The sequence below is a fragment of the Sceloporus undulatus genome, chromosome 5, assembly GCF_019175285.1.
Source record: "Sceloporus undulatus isolate JIND9_A2432 ecotype Alabama chromosome 5, SceUnd_v1.1, whole genome shotgun sequence".
Classification (NCBI taxonomy): domain Eukaryota; kingdom Metazoa; phylum Chordata; class Lepidosauria; order Squamata; family Phrynosomatidae; genus Sceloporus; species Sceloporus undulatus.
Window position 1 is genome coordinate 144,758,358 of NC_056526.1, and position 13,115 is coordinate 144,771,472.

Genomic DNA, 13,115 nt, shown 5'->3' on the forward strand with positions numbered 1-13,115 from the left:
GTTGTCCATACAGCAAAATACAACAACATATAATACCCACTGGCTCTTGCCTTTTTAAAATGGACCTATGGAACTTGCACTTCCACCTAAAAGTTTATATAGTTTTTTGATCCTGAAGCATCCTACTTAATCCTGAAAGTTCAAAATATTTGTAAGTGTTAAATGTTGATAAGAATAGTGTGTCGGTCTGTTGGAAATACAGATAATAGTGAGAATTTTATATAATATCGGAAGCTTTGAAGAGTCTTGCAGCACCTAAATGACTAGCAAGTAAACTGGCATAAATCTTTGAGGACTAGAGTCCACTTTTTCAGACACATAATTCATGTTAGTATTTATATTATTGTTGCTGTTGTGTGTCTTCAAGTTGTTTCTGACATACGGCGACCCTAAGTCGACCCTATCATAAGGGTTCCTTGGCACGTTTTGTTCAGAGGAGGTTTTGCTATTGCCCTCCCCTGAGGCTGAAAAAGTTTTACTTTCGTTGGGAGTACAGTGGTCCCTCTGGATTCATGGGGGATAAGTTCTGCCCCCCTCCCCCCCACAAATCCGAAATTTTGCAAATATTCAAGTACCATTGTCCCCATTGGGGTCAATTTGGGGTCATTGGGGATAATGGGACTTGACTATTTGTGAAATTCACTTCCTTCCCCCCTCCCTCCCTTACATCTTCCTGGTGCTAGGAATTTTATGCTTGATGTTTCACGCACCCACTGACTGTGATGGAGAGGGTGAGGTGTGTGCATGCCAGGCCCCCAGTGGTGCTGGGAAAGAGAGTCCTGATGGCTGCCGGGACCTATTAAAGTCCCCAGAGCTGGGGGGGAAGATGCCAGTAAGAGGGGGAGAGGGAGAGAGCCATGGCCTTGGCCTTGCAAATGACTGAAACTGTGAGTACCAAGACTTCTGAGGTACCACTATAGAAATCTCAGAATTAAATCCCAATCCTTGGTTCAAGGTCACCCAGTGAGTTTCATGGCCAAGCTGGGAATCGAACCCTGGTCTCGAAAGTTGTAGTCCAATACTCAAACCTCTATGCCATGCTCGTTCTTCTGGCTCTTTTTAGTACCAGGAAAAAATGTTACGTTCTGTAGTAAAAATAACAAACACAGCTGGAAAAATGTGTGTGTGTGTGGGGGGGGGTTTACTGTGTTTATATGCAAGATTCAGGGAATTCAGTATGCATTGTAGTTCAAGCAGTTCTTTCTTCAGAAAATACCATGTCTTGCAACAAATCTTTCTACAGGAAATTAGAAAATACTTTCAAATTGAAATGCTTAAAATTTATAATTACATAAACTATATTAGCATGCAATGTTAGAATGTATCTGCTCAGCAGCTTTCATTGGAAGTGTGGGAAGTAGTATGTTGAACTGTTCTTCCACAAGTGAACATGTAGGGGCAGTGTAGCACTGTTTTTAAAAATTCCAACAATTTCATCTTATATCCTCTGAAAGCTTGGCATTACTTTGAAAATACTGGAGGAATTGGGTCTATTCTAATGAAATAACTCGTATCACTATGAGATCATATGTGTCGCTTGTATATTTTATTTTTACTTGGTTGTGCTTCAAAAAAATTCATGTGCTTTTAATATAGGAAAGGGATCTTGACTTTTGTTAATAGTATTTGAAGTAAATCTAGTTAATATCCTTTCCTTTGGTTTGTCTAAATTGGTTCAGTGACACGGGCAAAGCACACTAATTTAAAGACACCAAGAGTTGGTAACAATGTTAGTAAACTAGAGGTTAGAATAGAACATGATTTTCAGTGTTAGATTGCAGTTTTCAGCATTTCTCACTACTTTGTTTTCTGTATGGGACTGCTGGGAGTTTCAGTTTAACATATATCTGGAGGGCCGCATACTACTCAAACTGTTAGTGGTAATAATTACAATTCATCATTTATTTCTTTAAAATGTTGCATGACTGAATGGTTTGAATAATAAGAGGGCATGCTTATCAAATTTGCAGATGACACCAAATGAGGAGCGGTACCTAATTTGGTATCCCAGAAGAAATGATTAACATTCAAAACGACCTTAATAGATTAGAAAGCTGGACCAAAACTAACAAAATGAATTTCAACAGGGAGAAATGTAAGGTACTACACTTAGGCAGAAAAAATGAAACATAAATATATAGAATAAGGGGACACCTGTCTTGACAACAGTACATGTGAAAGGGATCTAGGAGTCCTAGTAGATCACAATTAAACCTGAGTCAACAGCTAAAGAAGCTGGTGTGATTCTAGGCTGCACCGATTGAAGTATAGCGCCTAGATTGAGTAAAGTAATGGCACCACTCTATTCTGCTTTGGTAAGGTCTTACCTGTAATACTGTGTCCAGTTCTGGGCACCACAATTAAAAAAAGATGTTGACATGCTGGAGCGTGTCCAGAGGAAGGTGACCAAAACGGTGAAAGGCCTGGAAAACGCCCTATGAGGAATGATTTAGGGAATTGAGTATCTTTAGCCTGGAGAAGAGAAGGTTAAGAGGTGATAAGATAGTGGCATTTAAATATTTTAAAGGATGTCGTACTGAAAATGGAACAAGTTTGTTTTCTTCTTCAGAGAATGGGACCCAGAGCAGCAGATTCAAACTACAGGAAAAGAGATTCCTCCTCAACATTAGGAAGAACATTCTGACAGTAAGAGCTGTTTGACAATGGAATATTCTGCCTTGAAGATTGGTGGAGTCTCCTTCTCTGGAGGTTATTAAACAGAGACTGGATGGCCATCTGTTGGGGGTAATTGTGACAGAGGGCTGTGTGTTGAGGGTGCATGGCAGAGGTTTGGGCTGGATGGCCTTTGAGGTCTCTTCCAACTCTATGACTTTGGTATTTAATTATATCTTGTAGCATTTGAGGATCTTATCTGGTCCCTCTTGTATTTCCAAGTCTTAGTATTCTTCTGATTTCTTGACTATAAGATTCCATTTTGGTTAATGACTGAGCCAAAATCTAACTGTTTTGATGTCTTCATTGTCTGCTTTTAAGTAATGTAAATCAGCTATGGTACTGTATATACTCATGTATAAGTCTAGAAATTTTAGTCAAAAATTTGACCTCCAAAACCTAGGTCGACTTATCCATGGGTCAAATGTAAATATTATACTTTAACTCTTATTAAAAAGGGAACCATCCCTTGGTGAAAGGCAAGAGTGCAATCTGTCCTTGAAGCATTGACCTCCCTCTATTCCCTCTTCTATCCAGCCTTTAGAGTGAGCCAAAACAGTTATGTCTGCCATAATTTTGTAGTTCTTTGGCATTGTTTTCCTTTGCTTCATCATTTGGATTCTTTGTTGCATGTCCCTAAGTTTTACCCTCGACTTATCCGTGGGTCATACCAAAATCCATAATTTTGCCCCCAAAATCTGCTCTCAACTTATACATGAGGTTGACTTATAGTCGAGTATATACGGTAATTATTTTTGTCTTCTTAATATTCAGCTGTAACTTTGTTTTTGTACCTTCCGCCTTAGGATCGTAAAATCTTAGAATCCACAAGGGCCATCTAGTCTAACTCTCTGCCATGCAGGAATACATAACTAAACAACTTCTGAAAGAGGCCTATCCAACCTCTGTTCAAAGACCTCCAAAAATGGATAGTCTACCACCCTCTTGAGACAAACTATTCCACTGTTCAGAAGCTCTTAAAGTAAATAAGTTCTTCTTTATATTTAGGTAAAATCTCTTTTTTTAATAATTTGAATCCATTGGTTTGTGATCTGGTCTTTGGAACAACCAAAACCAAGCTGGCTCCATCTTCTACATGACATCCTTTCAGATTTTTAAAGATAGCAATCATGACATCTCTCTTATCTTCTTCAAGCTAAACATATCCAGCTCCCTAAGGTGTTCCTTAATTATATTGGTCATTGTTTTCTGGACAGAGTGCAACTAGTCAGCGGCCCTCAACAGACAGGCCTTTGCGGTGCCCTCGCTACGTGTGAGGGTTGCCTGGTGGACATAGCACCCACACGCCCGGCAACCGTCGCACGTAACGAAGGTGTCGCAGCTGCACAGCATCCAAACAGTGCTGTGCAGCTGCGATGCCATCAGGGCGTCTGCAGGTTTGCTGCAGCGCAGCTGTGCAGCAAAAAGAAGCTGCTTTTTACTGCTCCTTTTTTGGTGCGCAGAAGCGTTGCACAATCTGGTTGCTGCTGTGCAGCAAAGAGAGGCACCTCTATGGCGCCTCTTTCTGGCGGTCTGTACCCCGCCAGTATCTGTTTTCAGCTATGCTGGCCAGAACTGGACAGTATACCAGATGAATTCTGAGCAAAGGAGAATAAGAGTAGCATAAATACTTCCCTCAGTTGGAATGCTATACTCCTGTTGATGCAGCCAATAATTTCATTGGCTTTTAGGGCTGCTTCGTCACACTGTAGTCTCATATTTAGTTTGTGGTCTACTAAGACGCCTAGATCCTTTTTACATGTACTGCTTTCAAGTCAGGTATCACCCATTTTACCTGTCTAGTTGTAGTGCCTTACATGTATCCTCACTGAAATTCATTTTATTGATTTGGACCCAGTTTTCCAGTCTGGCAAGGTAATTGTAAATTCTAATCCTGGCTTCTGGAGAAATCTGCAAATTTGATAAGCATGTCTTTTACTCTATCATCTAAGTAATTTATAAAAATGTTAATTAACACCAGGTGCAGGACAGAACCATGAGGCATCCCACAAATCACTTCTCTCCAGGATTCAGAACAACTATTGTTGAAGACTCCCTGGGTTCAGTCCATCATCCAATTACAGATCCACCTAACTGTAACACAGTCTGGCCCACTGTTCACCAGCTTTTCTACAACAATCATAGGGGATTTTGTCAGAAGGCTTACTGAAATCAAAATACACTACATCTGCAGCACTGCCCTGATCTACCAAGGATCTACCAAGGATGTAACACCATAAAAAAAAGAGATAAGATTAGTTTGGCATGACTAGTTTTACAGAAACCCATGTTGGCTGTTAGTAATAACTGCATTCCTCTGTAAGTGTACTACAGACTAACTATTTCATGATCTGTTCTAGAACCTTTCTTGGCATCGAAGTCAAGCTAATTGGTCAATAGTTTCTTGGTTGTTGTTATTGTTGTTTTGCCTTTAACTTTCAGCTGTGCTTGTTCTAAGCTTTCGTTGTTTTCTGCAAATCGTGTCAATGGCAGATCTTAAACTGTTGACTTTTCTTCCTCCAGTTTCCATGCATCCTTCCTCTGACTCTAATCCTGATTTCTGTATGATATGTTCTGTGTATAAATTAGACAGAGGGATCAAATGCAGCCTTGTCTGATGCCCTCACTAATGGGAAACCATTCTGTTTCTTCGTTTTTCCCCTGACAGTAGACTCTTGTCCAGAATATAGATTATGGATCAGTACAATTCGGTGTTGTGATTTCTTCATTTCTTTTAGAGTGAACTGTAACGTCTCATGATGTACAGTCAGAAGCTTTGCTGTAATCGCTAAAGCACGAGTTGATTCTTCTGATATTCTTTGGCACATTCCATTATCTAGTATGTTTGTGGTATGATCCCTTATACCTCTTTCTTTCTGAACCCATCTTGGATATTTCTGGTGTTTCTCATTCCATATATAAAAAAATTCTTTCTTGGAAAATCTTGAGTAATACTCTGCCATTAGGGAGAGAGTAGTGGGGACAAGGGACAGTTCCATCTGCTCATCCTGCTGCATTCAAGCCTGTTGGACAGTAAGTCATCAGCTGCACTTTCTTTTTAAAAACTACTTCTTGTAATAATATTTGGATTTATTGGATAAAAAGAAATCTGCTACCCAATGGTGTCATCAGTGCCTAAAACTGCCTACATTTGAGAAGCAAGGTGATAGAGTTTTGTTTAATCTAAGTTGGGGAAGGAATAATACTAATAGTGGAAAAGATTACTAATATTTACTAATAAATATTTGGTAATATTTGTTTGACTTTCTGTAATAAATATACACATGATTGTACAAGATTCAAATGTGATTATTGTACATTTTAGAAAGAAGGCTGCTAATTTGCTATATGGGAGAGTTATTGACAGAATGTATAATTTAATATTGTTTAACAACTGCTGAAGGTTGGAAGTAACTTCGATCTTTCATCTTTTTCTGTTTTGCTTTTCTTATTTGTATTCATTCTTTTTCTGCTCTGCTTTTTTCATTTTGTTCCACATATGATTGTTGTATGAGAGCCAGTGTGGTGTAGTGGTTTGGGTGTTGGGCTGTGACTCTGGTGACCTAGCTTAGCCATGAAACCCACTGGGTGGCCTTGAGCAAATCACACTTTCCCAGCCTCAGGGGACGGTAATAGCAAACCTCCCCTGAACAAATCTTGCCAAGAAAGCCCTATGATAGATTTGCCTTAGGGTTGCTGTAGATTGGAAGCAACGTGAAGGCACAGAACAACTGTTATATTGTATGCAGAAAAATCTAAATAAAAATTACTTTTAAAAAACCCACTAGGTAGCATTGGGCAAATCACACACTCTTAGCCTCAGAGGAGGGTAAAGGCAAACCCCCTCAACAAATCTTGCAAAGAAAACCTTGCAATAGAGTTGCCTTACGGCTGCCATAAATTAGGAATGACTTGAAGGCACACATCAACAAAGTAATTTTTTGTACTTTCCCCTGACAATATCCCTGTTTTCAGTTTAGAGTTCTTCTGATTCTCTGTCAGTTAGGCTTGGTGCAGAAAATCTGGTCTTTACATTTTAAAGGGATGTTCTTCAGGTTCTAATTTGGCATGGTGATGGACTTGGTACACTTCTTTAGCTTTAATTGTTTTAAATTAGCAGCTCATTGTATCCCTGGCACAGTCTACTCCTGGTCTTGTTTTGCAGAGAGAATGCAGCTTCTTCATCTTCTACTTCCAATTATATAGGGTTTTTTTGTACAGTTGTCTGTTTACCTGAAGGGTGTGTTTGCAGTGAACAAACTATTGGCCTTACAGAATGCAGTCACTTTCCTGCTTCAACTCTTGATCCTAGGCAAAATTCTCCTGCAGTGTTTGGTTCTCTTTTCCTATTTTTTGCATTCCCGTTGTGTATGATTATAGCATATCCTGTTTTGGGATGTGATAAAATTCTTCCTCAGTACCTGTGATTCTTTCAACTTCTTCCTCATCTATGGATAAAACTTGGATCAGTTATACTGGTTTTCTGTATGTTAATGTCACTATATTTCTTCTTAGATAGTCATTTCCTGAAGAAAACACTGTATTGTTGTCTATTTAAAAACCCTGTGCAGTTTAGCTCATTCACAGCAAATATGTATATGTATATGTGTTCCATTTCTTGTTTTATGATTTTCATTTTCCCAGAATCTCCCCGTCTGTAGCCATGGATTCTTTATCCACAGATCCAACCATTCACAGCTTGAAGATATTTTTAAAAATAAATACATTCCAGAAAGCAAACCTTGATTTTGCTATTTTATGTAAGGGTCATCATTTCACTATGCCATTGCATTTAATGAGACTGAAACATCAACAAATTTTGATATCCATTAGGGGTTCTGGAACTAAACCCCAGCGGATATCAAGGCCCCACTGTTCTATTTATGTTAAGCAATTTCAGTTTTTCTCTTTCACTCATATTATATTATACCATAAAATTTCCTGATTGGCATTGTGTTCATTCTTTCTAGGTTTCATCTTTAGATGAATTGAGAGAAAATGTGTGCATGTGTGTTTCTCTTTAACAGTTATTAGTTAGAGATTATTAGCTTCATTAAGTGTTGAATACCAGACGTGAAGCAGCCTTTAAGAATCTGAGACCATACAATTATTTAAAGTTAGAATGACAATTTGGATTGCATTCATATATTGCCTAGTAATTTCATAGATAATGGAAAATGGCATGTATGTGCTTTTTCATTTCAGAAATGGATACCTTTGCTGAGAGATGCCTAAAACGTCTTGCATCTGTTGACATACAATTATATTTCATTTAATTAACAAGAAATTTCTTATTTTTATTTTGGGTGAAATGACTCAGTGAAGTTTCATTAATGTCTTCTTTGTTGTTTGCTCGAAACACCTTATTTGAGTGAGGAAATAAGTTGAATATGTTATGTATAAACTATATATACTTCCAAATCAATTTGTATAGTCAGAACTGTGTATTCACCATAATTCTGTGATTTCACCAAGAAAACAGTGAAACCTTTGCCTGGCTGAATCAGTCCAGTTTTCATCTGATCCATCAGTCTGTAACACTGGCCAGCCAGGTGCATATAAGGCACTCATAAGTTGGGCATAGTCATGATGGCTGGCAAGTGTTGAAGGAAATAAGGTTTCAGAGATTGGAATAGTTCTTTAACGCACCGTGGTTGATGGTATAAATTATGCAAATTTATGCAGTGCTGGCCAAACTTAGGATTCCCGTTTACTTAGCATAACTTTCAAGGTACAGTAAAATTTTAGTTGTTTGAAATTTTAGTCAACCAGATGGGCATACAAAACCCACTACTTGCCATCATATAAGGTTCTTAAAATTTGGATTGATGTTTACTGCCAGTCACAAAATTTTATGAAGCTGTTGTTTCTGTTGAAAATTCTGCTATACAGAGAGCCTTTTAAACAGTGAAAAAACACAGACTGTAATTGTCGATCAGTTCCTAGTTAAAGTAGAAAACCATAAATAAATAAGAAATAAATAAGAAATAGTATGGTTGTTTTTATTTTTCCCCTCCTAATCATCCTGGGAGGTATGTTAATGAATAGAAAACTTTCATTAACAAGTTGCTGTCTTTTTGGAAACAGCCTGGAATTGCAAATGATCAGAATGGCACTTGGCATATCATTAGGAGTTTAGGAATAAGCTATAGGAAATGTGAAGAATTGGTTCATGCAGTTTAACAAAAGTACTTTAGAATTTAGACTTTTCATTAGATGCTTGTGCCCCTTCTTGAGCCTCCCCCCCCCCCCCCCCCCCTCATTCTCTCACTATCTGTACAGGCCCCTCTTTTCTTTTTTTCAAACCTCCCCCACCTCTTTTTAGTGGTTAATCTGTAAAGTTTATGCTGCAACTGCTTCTTTGAGTGGGAGCGTTGTTCTGCCCATTTCGTACCAGCTTTGTTACTATGCAGTATTTTTCAGCTGTTTGCACTCATTATCATACAGCTGGTATTTAGAGGAGAGAGGGAAGCAGGCAGAAGCTGCACTGTCTGCAAGTATAAGAACTTCTTTTGCAAGTAGGGTATTGGCAGATGGGACATGTGTTTTGAACGGGTTTTGCTGATAACAGACTGCATTAAAAATCATTCTAAGAAAGTCTAAGGTCAGCCCTATGAATTCAGAGCTTGAGAGGTATTCAGCTTTTGGAAACCCGTTTTAGAATTTTAATTAACTGAGGACATGAAAGTGACAAATACTCTGTTTGCATAACTGTAAAGATATTCCTCCTGCTTCTATTTTATTTTCCCATTATAATGGTTTTAATCTTCTATCATCCTCTAATTTTTGTTATCCCACTGGCAGGGAGGTTATTTTAAGAACTGAATTTATAGAGGTAAATTTAGGAAGGAGCCATAGTTCAGTGGGCAGAGCACATACCTTTGCTGTGTATGTGTGTGTGTGCACATTAGTGTTCCCTACAAGCCTTGAAGATGTTCCCCGGAATATTTTACCAAAATCCAAATTCCCCGAAATTCCCCAATATTCAGTCAAATATCCCTGGAAAGAAATTAATTAAATTCTCCGGAAATTGGCAATGCTGGGGCACATGCATCTTCAAGCTGATTGATAATTTATGGAAAATCCATTAATTTGATAGGGTTTTCTTAGGCAAATAATAGTTTACCATTGTCTTCCTCTGAAATGTAGCCTACAGCACCTGGTATTCCTTGGTCTTAAGTTGGCTTAAGTTGCATCCCTGGCATCAGCATTACAAATAGAAGCGACACTACTAGACACTAAATGTTTTCAACCTGATACTCAGTTCCTTCTTGTATGAATTTTGGGATCCTTGTTTCACACTGAAAACAGATTTTTATCTTGACCCAATAAACATAATAATGTCTGGTTATTTATATAAACTTGTTTTATAATCTATTTTAAATATTGATTTCTTTAAAAATAATTTTGTCAGCAGCTTTCCCCCACCTTGTGCTCCTTCCTTCATCCTGTACATAAAAGCAGTTTCCTTACAGGCTTATGTGACTCTGTCCCGAAAGACCTCACCTTCTGTATTTTATACCCATCTCAGAATAACTTAGTAATGTAATCAAACTATTACTTTACACATTTGCCATCACCAGTTGCCCTTTAGAAACACCCACCATGACATGGAGATTAATAAAAAAAATAAGAATTTATTTGGGTTAATAACTTGCTTAGTACTTCTCTGTATTAAGGCTAATAGAGATTTGGGCACAGTTAAATTTGCATATTAAATATGATCCATTCCTTGTGATCTTGCAAAAATCTTGTTTGATTGTGAATAATAGTCATGCTAGATGGAATGTAAAAAAGGATTAAAATTCAGTGCTACACTTAGTTTTAAGTAGTTGGTTTTTTTTGTGTGTGTATGGTTTTTTTCTTTCTCCTTTCCTCAGGAAATTATTCACAATTTAAGTGAATCTATTTTTTGCAGCTGATGGCTCTAACTGTACAAGAACCCTTATCCCTTGCTCCTGTTTCTAAGTAGCAGTCTTCTAAGTCAGGGGCAGGTGTTGCATCCAGACTCAGACTAGTTAAAGGTTTATTGTGGGCATTTGAATGGACAAAACTAGCCAAATTGGGCTATGATGGAAATGTTATAGATAATGATCTCATTGGATCTCAGAGATTCCACAAAAAGTATGATACGTATTCAGCTATAGAGCATTTTGTAGATGATGCAGAGGGCTTGGGACTGTGCCATTAGTAACAGTTTAGTCTTCTTGTTGTCTGGACTGGACAAAGGCTCAAAAGACAAATACTTTAAACAGCCAGGTAACTGTTCTTGGCTTCTTTTTGCCCAAACCTTAAGAATGACAAAGGAAAATGTGGTATTCCTTAGGCGGTAAGAGGATTCATAAATTCCTCAACTCTAAATTTTACACCCCAAACAGTCAGGCTATTTGGTTTTTTCACCCCTCCACTATGGAGATAAAACTATCCACTAGTGGGTCAGGGTATGTATTTGTATTCTTTAGCCTCTCTTGGTGCCCTAGCTGGAGTTTTAGGCCCTTTCTGGATGCCCCCAACCCTAGCACGCGCGAAGCGTGCACAAAATGGCGGCGGCCATTCCACGCGACCATCGCCATTACGACGTCACGACCTCGCTGCCTCTATACAGGGCGGCACGGACATGACGTCACGCCGTACCAGGGCACATAGTGCGCCCCTTCCCCAGCCGCAAAAGGCGCTCCGAAACGGAGCGCCTTTTGCCATTTGCATCGCTGGGCACAGCCTTCAGACGGCTGCGCCCAGCAACACAGAGGAGAAAGGGGCCAAGTGGCCCCTTTCTCCTCCTCCCCGCCGCTGCGGGGTGTCCTTGGGGCTTGAAGCCCCAAGGACACCCCTTTCCAGGCTGCGGGGAAGGGGCCTTTTGCCGCTTCCCCGCAGCCTAGAAAGTGGTGGATCGGGGCCTCAGTGGCTGCCGCTCTGGCCGCTGAGGCCCCGATCCGGCTGGGAAAGGGGCGGGTGCAGGCCACCGCTTTTCGGCGGTCTGTAACCCGCCTCAGCTCACTCTACTAAGAGAGAAAATAACACTGCGGCACTCTTGTGGTCCTCAATATATCTTTCTTTGTCAAACATTATAACTCAGTTGTTTATGTTTCTCTAGAAACATTCTGTTGCAGAACTGCCCCACAACAAGTAGCAGATGCTTCGACATAATTATTTGACCCACCCTGTGGGGGAAAGTTGACTATTATAGTACTTCTCCAATGAGCCTTTGTAGTGTCTCCAATTTTTGCTTCTTCTGTTCTTGTTTACTTTGTTTGAATTGTTTATCTGGGTTGATGCTGGAGCTAGCTACCCCCCAAAAAACTAGATGAGATTGTCCCCCAATGTGGCATAGAGGTTGAACTTAATTTGCATGGCCCTGTCTGATGAAAAGAAATCATAGAATCATGACACTACAAAGGCCATCCAGTCCAGCCCCGTCATGCAAGAATACACAATCAAATGGCCATTGCAGCCCTTACGACGGCACCAAAAAAAAAAAAAAAAAAAGGAGCCACCTAGAGCGGCTCCTTTTAGACAGTATGTCTGTGCTGCAGCATGTAGATGCTGCAAAGATGCAGGGCAAAGATGGGTGCCACGAAGCCGCCCATCTGTACTGCCCCATAGGTTGACTCCAGGTGATATAAACTACTGTGCTTAAAATCATGTTAGTCACACTCCTTTTTCTCACTACAGAGCATAGGTCCCTGAGATTCTAAGGAATGTGAGGAGCCCCAGTATTGTGTCTGTGTGTCCAAAGGAGGAGAGCCATTGTGTGTTATCAGATAATCGAGGTAACAATATACTTGGCTGCCCTGAGCTAAACATTAAAAGGGTTTACCATAATTTTTCCATTGACTGTAAAAACACAGGCAAACCTTCTCATTGAATTAATAATAGTTGAAAGGAAAGTTATCATTATCTCTCCATCCTATTTTTGAGCCACAGAATCTAAATAGAATACCACCTAGTATCATTGACCTACTTTGGCCCACCGATGATTAGGGACTGATGTTGCTTGGAACTAAAGGAGTTTATTCTGTAACCTTCTGCCATAGTGCTTTTGCTCAAAGATTCTTGGTCTGTTTTGGATGAAGAGTTTCAAAATTCTGGATGTTTTCCTGCATTAAGATTTGAAACTACTTGGATAAATTAAAAGCAAAACAAATGCAATAACAGCTTCTGAGGAGTGCCCCTCTTAACCACAGTTTTACCTGCATGATTCACACAAAAGGGTCAGAAAAAATATCCATTTGACTTCTGGACATGAATTTAGATGAGAAGCTCGTGGATGGAAGCTGAAACTGTAAAGTTAACCTAATTCATGGTATCAGAGTGGTCTGTCAGTATCACAGTAAGCCACTGGAGAACTTCCAGTCTTCCGTCCAAACCTCTGAATATTAATTTTAGTATCATCATGCATTAGACCATTCAGTCCCAAAATTGATTCACAAGTGAAATAGAAC

The 13,115-nt window shown here is 39.4% G+C and overlaps 1 protein-coding gene across 2 annotated transcripts in view; it reads left to right on the forward strand.

Moving 5' to 3' along the window:
• FBXW7 (F-box and WD repeat domain containing 7) overlaps positions 1 to 13,115 on the forward strand; it is a 172,777-nt gene that overhangs the window by 90,823 nt on the left and 68,839 nt on the right. The gene's annotated exons all lie outside the window — the stretch shown is intronic.